Raw genomic sequence first — 19,458 nt, forward strand, 5'->3', positions numbered from 1 at the left:
TTGACTACATACCATTTTGTTTCAAGTTCAAAACTCGGCTAATACACGTATATACACTAGTAATCAAATACTAACATTTGCACTTCACCTTACTACCATTTTTCATCCAAATAACATGAATCAACAACCATATTTCTCTTCTACTTCCTACCATGGCCGAATGCATCAAGACACCATACCATTTCAATTTTGGTCATGGGTTAAACAAAGAACTTAATGTCTAACTCAAAAATGCTAAAAAGAAAATCCAAGAGTCATCAATCCACCATCACATGTATCATTACAAAGCTTCACATTTAGCATGCAAATGACATCAACACAAATCCACCTTAGCCGAAACTTAACTCATCTTCATGCCTCATCACCACAACATCAAACACCAACCAAGAAGACAACACCCATGGCCGAATATCATCTCCATCACATAGCAAAGATTTAAACCATGGGCTAGGTAGAACTCAAGCTAACAACTAAAAACATGCATGAATCTCATGGAACAACATCAAACATACCTCCTCCTAAACACCAACCAACCGAACATGAAGCAAGAAAATCCTCTTCTTCTTCCTTCCTCAAGTCACGGCAATGGAGGAGTAGCCTAGCTCATCATTTTTTTTCTTTTTCTCTTTCTCCTCCTACTAACCACTATTATTTTATCACCCATGCTCCTTATTTTATCATTCCTCCCATAAAACACTAACATAACATGTTTATGACATGTTTTACCCATCACATTTTGTCCACCCTCATTGTCATGGCCGGCCACTACCAATTAAGTGGGGAAATTGACATGCAAGTCCACCCTTTTTATTACATGCACTAATAGATCCTTATAGATTAACCTATCACATTTCAAAAGTGTCACACATAAGTCCTATTAACTAAATTCACATGCAATTAACTAAATCGAAGCTTAAAACTTTCACACATTCATATTCACATATTTTAGACAATAATTATCGTATTCAAATAATTTGGTGACTCGGTTTAGCGGTCTCGAAACCGCTTTCCGACTAGGGTCACTTTAGGGCTGTTACATATCCCGTAGCTCTCTTGTCTAAATGGTGTACACATAGTATCACCCATGCGACCTAGCTACATCATAATGTCTTGTAGCTCTCTTGTACACATGATGTGCACTCAGCACCATACATGTGACCTAGCTACATACTATTTGTATCATCCAATCTTTCCGAAGGTTCAACCTGGATTTCTCCCTCTTTTCCAACAATTTCACCAATCAAGTAATTATCCACAAACATATTTCCAATATTATTATAAAATATCATAATACAAGTAATATTGATGTATTACTTACATATAAACTTACATCTCATTTAATATCAAGGCAATAACATTAAATTACACATTGCCTTATTAAAAATCATATGAACTTGCAATTTCCCATAATATCCATAATCATAGAAAGCACATTTATGTATGATAATTCAATGCACTTCATGTACCATAGACATATTTTTAAATCAATTCATAAACTTGGCACCATAATCATTTAATTTAACATAATTCAATTAATTCACTAAATTTAACTTTCAAATATAAATTACAGCATTATTGCTGTATTATTATCATACCAACTTACATACTTTCAACACCTCGGAAATCATAATAAATATATCAATTTTACATTGAAACATGCATAAATTAATGCTTATTATACATATGAACTTACCTCGATACTAAAACGGCCATTTTACCAACTTTCCCAATTTTCGATTTTTCTCTTATTCTAGGTTCACATCTCGTTTTTCGGGATCTAAAACATCATATTTTATTTATTTAATTAATGTAATATTCAAAACAGTCCTTAACTCAAACTTTGGAAAAATTACAATTTTGCCCCTAAACTTTTGCATATTTACGCTTTTTCCCCTAGGCTCGGGAATTAAAATTCATCACTATTCTTATGTTTTATGACATGCTGATCACTTTTCCCTTGTATGGAAACATCAAATTCTCACTCTAACATATACTTATGACTATTAGGTATTTTTACCGATTAAGCCCTTTTACTCGTTTTCACTCAAAACCGAGTAGCACAAGTTGTCTAACATTATTTAAAACCTCTTATTCTATCATAAAACAGAAAAATAAACATATTTCACCAATGGGTATTTTTCCAAATATGAACCCTAGCTTAAATTATTGCTAGAATAAGCTTAATCAAATTACCGGGATTCTAAAAACGTAAAGAACTTGAAAAACGGGGTTAGAACGGACTTATTATTGAGCTTGGAAAGCTTGAAAACCCTATCCATGGCTTCCCCCATGCTAATTTCGGCCCCTATGAAAAAGATGAGTCAATTTTGGCTTTATTTTCCCTTTTTATTTGTTTTAATTACCAAATGACCAAAATGCCCTTCCTTACTAAACTTTCAAAAATTCCATCCATGTACAATTTTTGTCCATCACATAGAAATTGGTCAAATTTCTATTTAAGACATCCTAATTAATATTTCAAAGCAATTTCATGCTAGAAACTTCTAGAATACAAGTTTTACAGCTTATTCAATTTAGTCCCTAACTTCAAATTGAGCACTTTATGCATAGAATTTCTTCACGAAATTTTCACACAATCATGAAATCATATCATAGACCTAAAAATAATCATAAAATAATTATTTCTATCTCAGATTTTGTGGTCCCGAAACCCCTGTTTCAACTAGACCCAATTTTGGGCTATTACATGTTTCATGTTTCCATGCTAAGGCGGTATCCCTCGAATCCTTCACAAGTCGTGGCAGTTGAAGAAATCGAGGTTAGGCCAGACCTAAATTTTGAGGAAAAGCCCATACAAATAATTGGTCAAGATGTCAAAGAACTAAGAAGAATGTCTGTTCCATTAGTCGAAGTGCTTTGGTGGAATCACAAAGCTGAGAAAGCTACTTGGGAACTTGAGGAAGCGATGTGATGCCAATATCCTCAATTGTTTGAATCAGGTAAAATTTTGAGGACGAAATTTCTTTTAGGGGGTAGAGTTGTAACCCCCCAAAAATCCCGAAATCCAAAAATCTCGAAATCTTGAATTTTCTTCTTTTTTTTGTACTTAGCAATTCTGGTTAAGTGTTAATCACACAAGGGTAGGTCTTGGTCAAGGGTTGAGTTCGAATTAAGGGGTAGAAGAAATTATAATTTAATTATTAAAAGAATTAGGGTTGGCAGGTAGTTGGGCTTTTAAATAAAGATAGGGGAAAATAGCATCGAAAAAGCATTATGGAAGAGTGGCTTAGTGATGCCAGTTAGAGTGTAGGGAGGTGGCGTTAATAGCTAGCAAGGGGGTCCATGGTTAGAACCCTAGCTTAGTGTTTTTTGAAGTTTAATTTTTGCCTTGTAGAAGGTTGGAAGTGGCATGGAAATGGACTCCAAGGGAAGTGTTCAGGAGAGAAATCTAAGGAAAATATTAAGGGGTTATCAGGGAGAAAAACGAGGAGATAAGAAGTGAGGAGCAAGTAGAGCCGAAATGGGAACTTGGGCTTAAGGAGTTCGACCATAAGATGCCGAATGTAATGGTATGAGGCTAATGCCGAAATCTTTTTCTTACATTGTTTCCAGAAACCCTCTTCCCTAAAAGCTAAAAACCCTTTCGTTTTCTTCCTTTTCTTTCTGCCGATTTCTCCAAAAGCCAAAAACCCTTGTTCTTCCCTTGTGCCGATTTCTTTGTTCACTTTTGGGTTTAGCCAATTCTTCTTCCTCTCTCCCTTGGTGTCGAATAAGCAATTTCTGCCATTCAAATCTCTAAAGCCGAATACTCTTTGACTGAATCTAATGTAAGTGTTAGTCTTCCAATCGGTTTTCTTTGCTAAGTATCGAATCTTGTCCCTCACCCTTTCTAATCAACTGTGGTAGGGAATTAGTATCAGATCTTGAATCTTAGCTCATTGCCGAATTGCTCCTTAGGTGTTATGGTATTGGTAAGTATTCCTCTCCCATTGGCTAAGGTGGTCGAATGCCCATAGTTAAGGTAAGGGAACTTGTGTTGGATGCGAGTCATCAATTATTCTAGTTTTAATGAGTAGGATTAATGCAGATCTAGGAAGTACGTGATCAAGCAAAGCCATTAAGGATTGGTGTTCAAGGTAAGGTTAAGGTGAGGTTTCGATTTTTTGGGTAAAATATGGATTAAACATACGATTAATGGAAGGGTGATATCATTGTATCTTGGTGACTAAGGGAATCGCGACACACTTGCTTACCAGGTGTGTACATACATTGCACACACACTATGGATCGACAAAAGCCGAAATGTCGAAAAGCCAAAAAGCCAAAATGCCAAAAAGTTGAAAGTTTGGCTACGGTTGTCTTGTAGGTGCACGAACACTCATAAGGGGGAGACCATTAGGTTGCCTGAGACCCGCGGGCGATTTCGTGGACTTGGTTGTGATTTGGCCATACGGGCTAGAATGGGCTAAATGGGCCAGATGGGCTATTGGGCCCATAATAGGCAAAAATTGAATAATGATGCTATGTGATAGGAATTTGTATGTGAGCATGAATATGAATGTGACTGGGCCTAACGGGCCATATAAATGTGATTTGGGCCTATGGGCCATATGAATATGATTGGGCTTAATGGGCCAGACACAGGTATGTGAATTTGTTTGGGCGTTGTAAGGGGTTTTGGGCCTAGTATATGATAACTACATAAGACTTAATTAATGTATTGTGACCATGGACAAGTCAAAGGGTTAAGGTGTGGCAATGAGTATATGCATGTCTAAGACTGGATCTAGGGAGAGCTTGGTACTTAAGCGGTCTTAATGACCCACCTCTTCTTCTTTGGAATTGTACCTGGTGCATAGTATTCGTTCATCTTAGCTCGCGGAACTTGTTAACGGGTCAAGGTAAGTGAAAACCATTATTAAGGGAAAATTACTGAAATGCCTCTAAGGGCGAAAATGACCAAATACCCTTAGGTGTTGAATGTAAATTTTATGGATGTGACATGCATACATATGATGTTCTGCTTAGGTTGCATATGGGGTGGAAACTTTGGAACGGAGGAAGTATATGAGGATCGTATTGTTGCCTGACAATCGTGGATCGACCGACGGCTTTTAAAGCCTAATATGTAAATGAAGGTAGCTCCGCAACCGGGCTACCATTGGTGTGTGGGCTGTGTGGGTCGATATTTCTATCCCCACATGGTGTGACGGGGGACGAAGCTGGTGTGTAGCGGATGGATAATTTGGATGGGATTGCATTACATGTTTGATGATTTCTCTTTGAATGCTTGTTTTTCATCGAGGGTTGTATACATTGACTTTGCAAAAACTCACCCCCTCTTTTATTTAATTTTCAGGTGATCAGTAGAAGGTTCGATGTTTGGAGGGACTCTGGGTGGCCGGCTAGCAAGATAATTCGGACTTGTTTTTTTTTAGCATTTAAGTTTTTTATTTCTTTTTAAGTGTGTTCAGATCAGATTGTAATAAGGTTTTCATTATGTTATTATTACTCAAATTATTATTATTATTTTCATTGTAATTACGAGAAGTTGAACATGTATTTCTTAAATTATAGTATGTTTTCTACGTTTCCGCAACAAAATTTTTAAAGTGACATGTTTTCATCAAATCTTATGTTCAAACCAGTGATTGAAAGATGTTTATTTTTAAGATGTTCTTTTATTTTAAGGAGGGTTTTCAATGAAAACAAAATTTTCACTAAAACACTTCAATGTGACATGCCGAGTTCAGCCATAACGTTCGGGCTAGGTTTTGGCTGTTACATACTCTATCATCAGACTGTTCAGAAACGATACAGATGCTTATAAACGGGGACAATGCCGACGTCCCAGACGTGGTCTTACATGTAATTCAGTATCGATGCCTTTGTGCCAGACAGGGTCTTACACGAAGTCAGATACGATGCCGATGTCCCAAACATGGTCTTACACGACATATCAAATTGATGTTCACATTCCTTTAGATACATACAGAGCTTTTCAGATACCAGCATATTACCAGAATTTAATCGAAATTTATTCATCAGGCTCTTAAAGCCTTCCAATATAGATTACAATTTGTTTGCGCAGAATTTTAGTCAATTTCACATGTAATTGTAATTTGACTTACCTCGTACAGATTTCAGACAGAACGAGTCGACTATTCAACTATTTTGGACTTCCCTCGATTTAAGTCCGATTTTCTTTGTTCATGATCTAATACAATTCAAATTCAATCATTCAATCATTCATTTCATTCAAAATAATTCATGAACACATATTTAGGGCACTTTACATTTTAGCCCTTACATTTTTACACTTTGACAATTTGGTCCATTTTTCACAAAATCACAATTATGCAAAATTCACCAAGACTATAGCTTGGCCGAATATACATAGCTTCCATACAAGCCCAATTATCGTATTTAATTCACAATTTTGTCCCTCAAAACCTCATTTTCACAAATTAGCCCAAATAGCTCTATTCCATTAAAAATTCAAGAACAATGCATGATAATCTCACATATATCTTTCATAATCCATATAAAAATATCACTAAGCTCGTATAATCATCAATGGCACATTTCATAATCTTTAACAGAAACAGAAATTTAGACATGGGTTTTGAAGAACACAAAGCAATGATCACAAAAACGTAGAGATTATCTAAAACAGACCAAAGTACATACCTTAATCAACCAAAACAAGTGCCGAAACTTCAAGCTCTTTTCTTTCTTCTTTTTCTTTGATTTTCGGCAAGAACAACATGATAATGGCTATTTTTATGATTTGTTTTATTATGCATACAGAGCTTTTTAGATACCAGCATATTATCAGAATTTAATCAGAATTCATTCATCAGGCTCTCAAAGCCTTCCAATACAAATTACAGTTTGTATGCGCAGAATTTTAGTTAATTTAACGAGTCGACTATTCAACTATTTTGGACTTCCCTCGATCTAAGTCTGATTTTCTTTGTTCTTGATCTAATACAATTCAAATTCAATCATTCGTTTCATTCAAAATAATCCATGAACACATATTTAGGGCACTTTACATTTTAGCCCTTACATTTTCACACTTTGACAATTTAGTCCATTTTTCACAAAATCACAATTATGCAAAATTCACCAAGACTATAGCTTGGCCGAATAAACATAGCTTCCATACAAGCCCAATTACCGTATTTAATTCACAATTTAGTCCCTCAAAAACTCATTTTCAAAAATTATGTAACACCCCTATCCCGTATCCGTCGCCGGAATAGGTAAAGGGGCATTACCGGACTTGAAACTCATATCCGAACAGTAAAAATTATGAATTTTTTTTCTTTTTTTTTATAAAGAACGTTCCTTTAGGTAAATACTAAAGACAGTCAGGGATACAATTTAACTACTATAAGTACACATTCAAAAGATGCCATTTTCGCGTGGCTGATATACATTAACCAAAATATTCTTCGGCCACTGGTCTATTCTTTACATGCCATAAAATATTTCAAAACATAACAGTAACAAGCAGTAATAGTGATAGTGTGACTAGTTGCTGACGATCCCCGAGCCTGTAGCTTCCAAATGAGATCTACAAAACAGAGGAAACAAAGTAAACGGAGTAAGCAATACAATGCTTAGTAAGTTTTAAGCAGTGTCAACAAATAACAATCAAATTATAACATAGTTGTTCGTATTTTTCTTTCACTCTTCCTTCGGGCATACCATCCCTTTTACCGAATATGCCCATCTCATCATATATAATAGGCAGATCAATTCTCACTTGATAGTTATCTCTTATAAACATAGGTACATTACATATTTTCACATAACTTTCCACATTGACCAAACGCACAATAATCATAGAACAGTCTTATTGCTTTACTCACATATGCATCACATAACGACCTTGTGATTTAGTCCAAATCAAGCTTAAATATAATCTCAAAATACATACCTGACCAGCTTAGCGCATTGAACGTATTTATTACCAATTGTTACTGTGAAGTCGTATAATCTTATGCTTTACTCGAATCTTCAGCGAAACCTTTAGCTCGAATAGTCCCCACATGTAGTCATCGGGTCTTACTCGGAATATATTTCCAAGTTTCATGTACATTTAATCACATGTTACAACATTCACATCGACTGTCATATTTGTAATTCATTTGCCTCATCAAATATCTAATAATACACACCTTTCACATTTGGTCATTCGGCCACAATATACACACATTTCCTATATATTTCACACTAGCCATTCGGCTTTACCACATATACATATCTCATACATATTTCACACTAACCATTCGGCTTTACCACATATACATATCTCATTCATATTTCACACTAGCCATTCGCTTTACCACATATACATATCTCATACATATTTCACACTAGCCATTCGGCTTTACCACATATACATATCTCATTCATATTTCACACTAGCCATTCGGCTTTACCACATATACATATCTCATATATATTTCACATTAGCCATTCGGCTTTACCACATATACCTATCTCATACATATTTCACATTAGCCATTCGGCTTTACCACATATACATATCTCATACATATTTCACATTAGCCATTAGGCTTTACCACATATACATATCTCATTCATATTTCACACTAGCCATTCGGCTTTACCACATATACATATCTCATATATATATTTCACATTAGCCATTCGGCTTTACCACATATACATATCTCATACACATTTCACATTAGCCATTCGGCTTTACCACATATACATATCTCATACATATTTCACACTAGCCATTCGGCTTTACCACATATACATATTTCATACATATTTCACATTAGCCATTCGGCTTTACCACATATACATATCTCATACATATTTCGCACTAGCCATTCGGCTTTACCACATATACATATCTCATACATATTTCACATTAGCCATTCGGCTTTACCACATATACATATCTCATTCATATTTCACACTAGCCATTCGGCTTTACCACATATACATATCTCATATATATATTTCACATTAGCCATTCAGCTTTACCACATATACATATCTCATACACATTTCACATTAGCCATTCGGCTTTACCACATATACATATCTCATACATATTTCACACTAGCCATTCGGCTTTACGACATATACATATCTCATACATATTTCACATTAGCCATTCGGCTTTACCACATATACATATTTCGTACATATTTCACATTAGCCGAAATACATATTTCACATTAGCCATTCGGCTTTACCACATATACATATCTCATACACATTTCACATTAGCCATTCGGCTTTACCACATATACATATCTCATACATATTTCACACTAGCCATTCGGCTTTACGACATATACATATCTCATACATATTTCACATTAGCCATTCGGCTTTACCACATATACATATTTCGTACATATTTCACATTAGCCGAAATACATATTTCACATTAGCCATTCGGCTTTACCACATATACATATCTCATTCATATTTCACACTAGCCATTCGGCTTTACCACATATACATATGTATTTATCTTGTACATCAATTTCAGCAATAGCTTATAAGCAACTCAAATAGTTTCATCAATGTTTACAACAAATTCACATATTCACTACAAGTTGTTTTCCTGCGCAATAGTCACTAAATTATTTATAACTGGAGCTACAAAACTCAAAATTAATTTCCGTTAATTTTCCCTGAATATAGACTCATATATCTTCCATCCATAAAATTTTCAGAATTCTAGGTTTGGCCAATCAATACCAGATTTTTCTTAAAGTTTCCCCTGTTTCACTGTTTGACTAATCTGACTACTCTTCACTACGAATCAAAATTCTCATTGTACAGAATTCAAAATATGTTCTATTTGATTTCATTTGAAACTAGACTCATTAAGGAGTCTAAGAATATAAATTTTATCTTATAACCATTTTGGTACAAATTATAATGATTTTCTAAAAACAGAACAGGGGATTTCGGAGTCATTCTGACACTGTCTCACACAACTTTAAATATCTCTTTATAGGAAATTTCTTTGCTTAAACGGTCTCTTTTATAAGAAACTAGACTAATTAACCTTTGATTACATATTTTATTCAGCCTATATTTCCACACCAACAATTTATAGTGATTTTCTAAAATCACGTTACTGCTGCTGTCCTAAGCAAATTATTACAATTTGCTCTTAAATTTCCAAGTCCAAACACTTATGAACTTACCATTTGAGTTTAAGACATATCATGGCCACATCATATCTTATTAAATCAACTCATTATGTCCTATTATGATTGAATTCACTCAACGTTTAATCACTTAAAACTTACCTCGGAAGTTGCCGAACGATTACGACGGCTCTTCGATCACTTTTTCCTTTCCCTTATCCAACTTTGATCCTCTAGGCTCTTGAGCTAAATCAAACAAATTTACTTCTCAATCAAACACATACATACGGCAACCATATACATTTCAAAAACCAATTCATTCGTATCATTTGTCCATATATTAGCTTTTAGCATATTTGGTCATTAGAGCGACCTATTTAACTTTCAAGCATTCATTTCTAATTTTAATTAAACAATGCCGAATGCCATTAACTACTAATGCCACACACACACATATGCATAAAATTCATCCATACATAACTTATAGCTCATTCGGTCATTCATCTCTCAAACCTATCAAAGCTTCATGTCAAACTTCCCTGGCCGAATACACATATAAGCACATAATGCACATTTAGCATTTTTTTATTTGCTTCATGATACATTCGGCCTTGGCATAATTTCATTAAAAATCCCTATTAGCCACTTCATCAATCAATTATATCATCTACTTAATATTTCATAACTTATCATGCTAGCTGAATATTATTTATTCAAGTTCATCATGTTCATATTCGGCGTTAGCATCAAATATAATAGCCAATTCTTCCCACTTTGAATCTATGCATCCATTTAATCATAGTTTGTTCAAGCACCCATACAACAAGATTCATCCAATTTAACAAGAAACAAAAACTTTATTCCTCCATAGCTACAATGGCCGAAAGATCTAGACATCTCAATACCGAAATTTCTAACATGGGTTGCCTAAATAATTTGGTAGAGAGTTCAAATTTATCTAACATTTCAAGTAACTTAATACATCCATAGAGCTAACATGCTAGTAGTATCAAGGCATCAACTAAAATTTTGAAGCCTCTTAGCCGAATCCTAACTCTCCAACAACTCCAATTTCATCCATGAGATAAATAGAAGTAGGCTAACCCTCCAAAGGATGTGTAAACCTCCAAAAGCAACATTGAACATACCTTAATCTCAAGAACCACCTTGGCCGAACTTCCCCTCTTCTTCTTCCTTCAATTCACGGCAATGGAGGAGCAACCTAGCTAATTTTTTGTTTCTCCCCTACTAACCACTATTATTTTATTACCCATGTTCTTTATTTTATTATTTCTAACATAAAACACTAACATAAAAAATGTTTATAATACATTTTAACCCATAGCATGGCCGGCCACTACCTAAAGTTTTGGGTAATTTGACATGCAAGGACAAGCATTTTCTAACATGCATCAATAGGCCACTTTCACATTTGCCTAGCACATTTCTAAATTTTCTCACACAAGTCCTATTTAATAAAATTCACTTACAATTAACAAAATTCAAACATGAAATTTTCACACATGCATATATATATATAATAATAAGCATCCAATATGACGGTTAATTATTTTTATGACTCGGTTTTGTGGTCCCGAAACCACTTTCCGACTAGGGTCACATTAGGGGTGTCACAACTCTTCCCCCCTTTAGGGATTTTCGTCCCCGAAAATTTCTACCGATGCCTAGTTTAGGATAACGTCCTCTTATTGAATTATATCCATATAAATATTAGCTCATCGATAGCAATTGTAATTCATTACTGATTTCGCATCGATCTATAAAATCATTTTCTTATCTTAAAACAAATACATAAACATTTCTACAAGTATGCACATATATCTCATTTTCTTGATTTCATAAGCAATAATCACTTAATTTAATTCACAAATGCATTTCAAACACATATTAAGCACATATTAACATGTATAATTCACATCATCAACCCACATTTTCATTCATGTATAACCTGTAACCTGACCGAAAGTACACATATACTCAAACATCCCAATAAATATCCTTTATAACTCCATCATATCTCACTATTCAACTTAACTATTTCCAACAGAAAATCAACTTCCACATACCTGAACATTGAATTCATTTAGCTCATTCAATCACCGTTAACGATACCCGTATACAATCGATTTGGCATAAAGCCTCATATATTATACCGGCATGGGATTTATTTTAGCACATAACCCATATATCCAAAATTATTAGCATTCATAAAAAATTCTTACAGACTTTCAAATGTCGAACTTAATCGAAATAATTTCTTGAACATGATTAACAAAAATAGGGGTCATTTAGCAATAGCACATATGACTTCATATACCAGGCATTCCATAAACTAAATCTGTAACACATTTATAACATGAATTCATTTCTTAACAACATATCCACCATCTTAAATCAATGCCTTCATTCCATACGAGGTCTTACATGAATCTTGTTTTACTCACTTAATGTCTACTGACCGATCTCGCACACATAGTGCTCGGTTGAGGAACTCGCACTCTCAGTGCCTCTAATCATTTGCACATATAGTGCCCCTATTCATTTGTTGTTACACATTGAAATGACTTAACCAAGTCTATAAACATCATGTATGTACACTTTTAAACATATCCTTTCATTTAAATTTGAATTCGTATTGTAATGAACACTTAAACTTTGCTCAAATTACCGGCACGAAGCCTACTAGGCACGGAGGCCCGAATGCACATCACCAGCATGATTGCTCTTTGGGACCTAGCCTGGATATAACACCAGCACGAATGCTCTTCGGGACTTAGCCCGGATATAACACCAGCACGAATGCTCTTCGGGACTTAGCCCGGCTATATAAATCTCAATTTTCATGTACATATACATATATAACAATACACATTAGTATATCATTTACATTACTTGAATACAAACACAACATGCTTATCGACCATTCAACTTTCAGTTCCATAGCCACATACAAAGATCACATTTATAGTCGTAACACTCTTTCAAAATTGCATCACTTATACCCTTATAATTCAATCCAAATCAAAATTCAAATACGAGTACATGATACGTACCTGATCAACTTAATGATTTAAGCATATCCAAGTGAAGTTATATCGCAAATTCTCATAGTCAGAAGCTTGCTACAGCTCGACCGGGATCAAAATTCATTACAATACAACAAACACATTTTAATAGTCAAAAATCATCACGCTATCACTTTATCACTTTATGGCATGTATAAATAGACTCACGCGTGCTACGTTAGTCCTAGAATCGACTAAACCGTAGCTCTGATACCAATAAAATGTAACACCCCTATCCCGTATCCGTCGCCGGAATAGGTAAAGGGGCATTACCGGACTTGAAACTCATATCCGAACAGTAAAAATTTTGAATTTTTTTTTCTTTTTTTTTATAAAGAACGTTCCTTTAGGTAAATACTAAAGACAGTCAGGGATACAATTTAACTACTATAAGTACAGATTCAAAAGATGCCATTTTCGCATGGCTTATATACATTAACCAAAATATTCTTCGGCCACTGGTCTATTCTTTACATGACATAAAATAATTCAAAACATAACAGTAACAAGCAGTGGATAGTGATAGTATGACTAGTTGCTGACGATCCCCGAGCCTGTAGCTTCCAAATAAGATCTATAAAACAGAGGAACCAAAGTAAACGGAGTAAGCATTACAATGCTTAGTAAGTTTTAAGCAGTGTCAACAAATAACAATCAAATTATAACATAGTTGTTCGTATTTTTATTTCACTCTTCCTTCGGGCATACCATCCCTTTACCGAATATGCCCATCTCATCATATATAATAGGCAGATCAATTCTGATTTGATAGTGATCTCTTATAAACATAGGTACATTACATATTTTCACCTAACTTTCCACATTGACCAAACGCACAATAATCATAGAACAGTCTTATTGCTTTACTCACATATGCATCACATAACGACCTTGTGATTTAGTCCAAATCAAGCTTAAATATAATCTCAAAATACATACCTGACCAGCTTAACGCATTGAACGTATTTATTAGCAATTGTTACTGTGAAGTCGTATAATCTTATGCTTTACTCGAATCTTCAGCGAAACCTTTAGCTCGAATAGTCCCCACACGTAGTTATCGGGTCTTACCCAGACAAAATCTCCACACGTAGTCATCGGGTCTTACCCGGACATAATCTCCACACGTAGTCATCGGGTCTTACCCGGAATATATTTCCAAGTTTCATGTACATTTAATCACATGTTACAACATTCACATCGACTGTCATATTTGTAATTCATTTGCCTCATCAAATATCTAATAATACACACCTTTCACATTTGGTCATTCGGCCACAATATACACACATTTCCTATATATTTCACACTAGCCATTCGGCTTTACCACATATACATATCTCATTCATATTTCACACTAGCCATTCGGCTTTACCACATATACATATCTCATACAAATTTCACACTAGCCATTCGGCTTTACCACATATACATATCTCATTCATATTTCACACTAGCCATTCGGCTTTAGCACATATACATATCTCATATACATTTCACATTAGCCATTCGGCTTTACCACATATACATATCTCATACATATTTCACATTAGCCATTCGGCTTTACCACATATACATATCTCATACATATTTCACAGTAGCCATTCGGCTTTACCACATATACATATCTCATACATATTTCACATTAGCCATTCGGCTTTACCACATATACATATCTCATTCATATTTCACACTAGCCATTCGGCTTTAGCATATATACATATCTCATATATATATTTCACACTAGCCATTCGGCTTTACCACATATACATATCTCATATATATATTTCACATTAGTCATTCGGCTTTACCACATATACATATGTCATACATATTTCACATTAGCCATTCGGCTTTACCACATATACATATCCCATACATATTTCACATTAGCCATTCGGCTTTACCACATATACATATCTCATACATATTTCACACTAGCCATTCGGCTTTACCACATATACATATTCCATTCATATTTCACACTAGCCATTCGGCTTTACCACATATACATATATATTTATCTTGTACATCAATTTCAGCAATAGCTTATAACCAACTCAAATAGTTTCATCAATGTTTACAACAAATTCACATATTCACTACGAGCTGCTTTCCTGAGCAATAGTCACTAAATTATTTATAACTGGAGCTACAAAACTCAAAATTAATTGCCGTTAATTTTCCCTGAATATAGACTCATATATCTTCCATCCATAAAATTTTCAGAATTTTAGGTTTGGCCAATCAATACCAGATTTTTCTTAAAGTTTCCCTTGTTTCACTGTTTGACTAATCTGACCACTCTTCACTACGAATCAAATTTCTCATTGTACAGAATTCAAAATATGTTCTATTTGATTTCATTTGAAACTAGACTCATTAATAAGTCTAAGCATATAAATTTTATCTTATAACAATTTTTTCATTGTACAGAATTCAAATTATAATGATTTTCTAAACACAAAACAGGGGATTTCGGAGTCATTCTGACACTGTCTCACACAACTTTAAATATATCTGTATAGGAAATTTCTTTGCTTACATGGTCTCTTTTATAAGAAACTAGACTAATTAAGCTTTGATTACATATTTTATTCAGCCTATAATTCCACACCAACAATTTATAGTGATTTTCTAAAATCACGTTACTGCTGCTATCCTAAGCAAATTATTACAATTTGCTCTTAAATTTCCAAGTCCAAACACTTATGAACTTACCATTTGAGTTTAAGACATATCATGGCCACATCATATCTTATTAAATCAACTCATTATGTCCTATTATGATTGAATTTACTCAACGTTTAATCACTTAAAACTTACCTCGGAAGTTGCCGAACGATTACGACGGCTCTTCGATCACTTTTTCCTTTCCCTTATCCAACTTTGATCCTCTAGGCTCTTGAGCTAAATCAAACAAATTTACTTCTCAATCAAACACATACATACGGCAACCATATACATTTCAAAAACCAATTCATTCGTATCATTTGTCCATATATTAGCTTTTAGCATATTTGGTCATTAGAGCGACCTATTTTACTTTCAAGCATTCATTTCTAATTTTAATTAAACAATGCCGAATGTCATTAACTACTAATGCCACACACACACATATGCATAAAATTCATCCATACATAACCTATAGCTCATTCGGTCATTCATCTCTCAAACCGATCAAAGCTTCATGTCAAACTTCCCTGGCCGAATACAAATATTAGCACATAATTCACATTTAGCATTTTTTATTTACTTCATGATACATTCGGCCTTGGCATAATTTCATTAAAAATCCCTATTAGCCACTTCATCAATCAATTATATCATCTACTTAATATTTCATAACTTATCATGCTAGCTGAATATTATTTATTCAAGTTCATCATCTTCATATTCGGCGTTAGCATCAAATATAATTGCCAGTTCTTCCCACTTTGAATCTATGCATCCATTTAATCATAGTTTGTTCAAGCACTCATACAACAAGATTTATCCAATTTAACAAGAAACAAAAACTTTATTCCTCCATAGCTACAATGGCCGAAAGATCTAGACATCTCAATACTGAAATTTCTAACATGGGTTGCCTAAATAATTTGGTAGGGAGTTCAAATTTATCTAACATTTCAAGTAACTTAACACATCCATAGAGCTAACATCCTAGTAGTATCATGGCATCAACTAAAATTTTGAAGCCTCTTAGCCGAATCCTAACTCTCCAACAACTCCAATTTCATCCATGAGATAAATAGAAGTAGGCTAACCCTCCAAAGGATGTGTAAACCTCCAAAAGCAACATTGAACATACCTTAATCTCAAGAACCACCTTGGTCGAACTTCCCCTCTTCTTCTTCCTTCAATTCACGGCAATGGAGGAGCAACCTAGCTAATTTTTTGTTTCTCCCCTACTAACCACTATTATTTTATTACCCATGTTCTTTATTTTATTATTTCTAACATAAAACACTAACATAAAATGTTTATAATACATTTTAACCCATAGCATGGCCGGCCAGTACCTAAAGTTTTGGGTAATTTGACATGCAAGGACAAGCATTTTCTAACATGCATCAATAGGCCACTTTAACATTTTCCTAGCACATTTCTAAATTTTCTCACACAAGTCCTATTTAATAAAATTCACTTACAATTAACAAAATTCAAACATGAAATTTTCACACATGCATATATATATAATAAGCATCAAATATGACGATTAATTATTTTTATGACTCGGTTTTGTGGTCCCGAAACCACTTTCCGACTAGGGTCACATTAGGGGTGTCACAAATTAACCCAAATAGCTCTATTCCATCAAAAATTCAAGAACAATGCATGATAATCTCACATATATCTTTCATAATCCATATAAAAATATCACTAAGCTCATATAATCATCAATGGCACATTTTATAATCTTCAACAGAAACAGAAATTTAGACATGGGTTTTGAAGAACACAAAGCAATGATCACAGAAACATAGAGATTATCAAAAATAGACCAAAGTACATACCTTAATCAACCAAAAGAAGTGCCGAAACTTAAAGCTCTTTTCTTTCTTTTTTTTCTTTGATTTTCGGCAAGACCAACATGATAATGGCTATTTTTATGATTTGTTTTATTATAAAACCTATTATTACACAAATGACTATTTTAACCTTACCTATTTGATTTTAAAATCCACCAACTATTGTCCATATTTGTCCACCATTAAAACAAATGGTAAATTTGACATGCAAGGACTATTATTTTAAAAGCCAAGGCCAAATAACCCCATTAACAATTAGCATGCAACTTTTACATTTTACGCGATTTTGTCCTTTATCAAAATTAATCACAGAAACAGACAAATTAAATCACAGAAACTTCGCAGATATAAATTCACACATCACAGGCACAGAAAATAATATTAAAATATTTTTTCAGAATCGATTGCGTGGTCTCGAAACCACTGTTCCAACTAAGGTCAAAACTGGACTGTTACAACAGTTGTCCATGCAATAACTTGAAAACAATAAAATTAAATGTGATAATGATAAACTGGGATCCCCAACATGAATCTTCAGCAGAATACTAGTGCTAACCAGGTATAAAAGGATAGGTGATTGTTGGGGCAATAAAATTCAATGTACATCTTCCCAGTGTCACTCCTCTATTCAATCTAAAACTTAAACATGCATTTTAACCCCACCTTTCGATGATGGAAACATGGCACTATTAAGAACAAGTGGACTAAATTCCTCTAATCCTCACTCAACTTCTGTTGTAATGCTTGTTGGCTCGAACTGTCATCGCACTTCCCAGTGTCAGTGACTGCAATAACACTTTTGTGTTAAGAAACATTCAAACCCCAAGATTAAACAATAAAAGTAAGATTGAATAAGATAACATTTAACCAAGAATTCATGTGTACTTCTATACAAATAGAAAATAGAGAATAATCATTAGCATTTAGAAAGAAATAAGAAAGAATCGATTGAAGAATACTATTCCCTCTTGTCTCGCACTTAGGTCCCCTTGTCAGAAGCTAGTCTACATCTGGTTTTCACATTGGCTCTCTCGTGAGAGGCTTAAGCTGCCATGGCCACAAGCTTCAAGGTAGGATGATGAAGATGATGATCGAGAGAAAATCCCTCATTTTCTTCTTATGTCAACCTTTTATGTCCTCCTCCAATAGTACAAGTGTCCTTTCCTCAGAATTATTCTATCCTTGTACGTACATGTTAGTTATACCAAACTGGACAACTTATGCAAATTTAGTTCTTATCCGAACAGCTGTCAGGTGCGGTGACAATTCTGGACGCAATCTGGAATTAACTCATGCAGCGACATTAATGCAAAAAGATAGAAAAATTAAGGATAAAATAGGTTATGATTCACTGAGTTATAAAATGCATTTTACTAAATTGAAAATGCTAAAATATATGCTAAGGATAACTAAATGTGAACAATTTAATCAATAAGTAAGGAGGAAAACCTATGTTCTTTCTAGTGCTATCAAAGAACAAGATGAGAATGCACCAACTTGAGTGGTGAACCAAATATATTCTATCTATAAGGCCCTTTATAACATGAATGAATAAGAAATCATGAAAGAACAAAATGAAGAATGCGATTAAGTAACGATGATAGGTAATGAAAGTTATGATCTCAAAATGAAATGTGACACAAATGGTGAAATGAATATAATCTAAGAGACGTATTCACTAGATTTAAGTCAAAAAATAAAACATAAAGAGTTGGATAA

This window comes from Gossypium hirsutum, chromosome A13 (assembly GCF_007990345.1).
Source record: "Gossypium hirsutum isolate 1008001.06 chromosome A13, Gossypium_hirsutum_v2.1, whole genome shotgun sequence".
Lineage (NCBI taxonomy): Eukaryota > Viridiplantae > Streptophyta > Magnoliopsida > Malvales > Malvaceae > Gossypium > Gossypium hirsutum.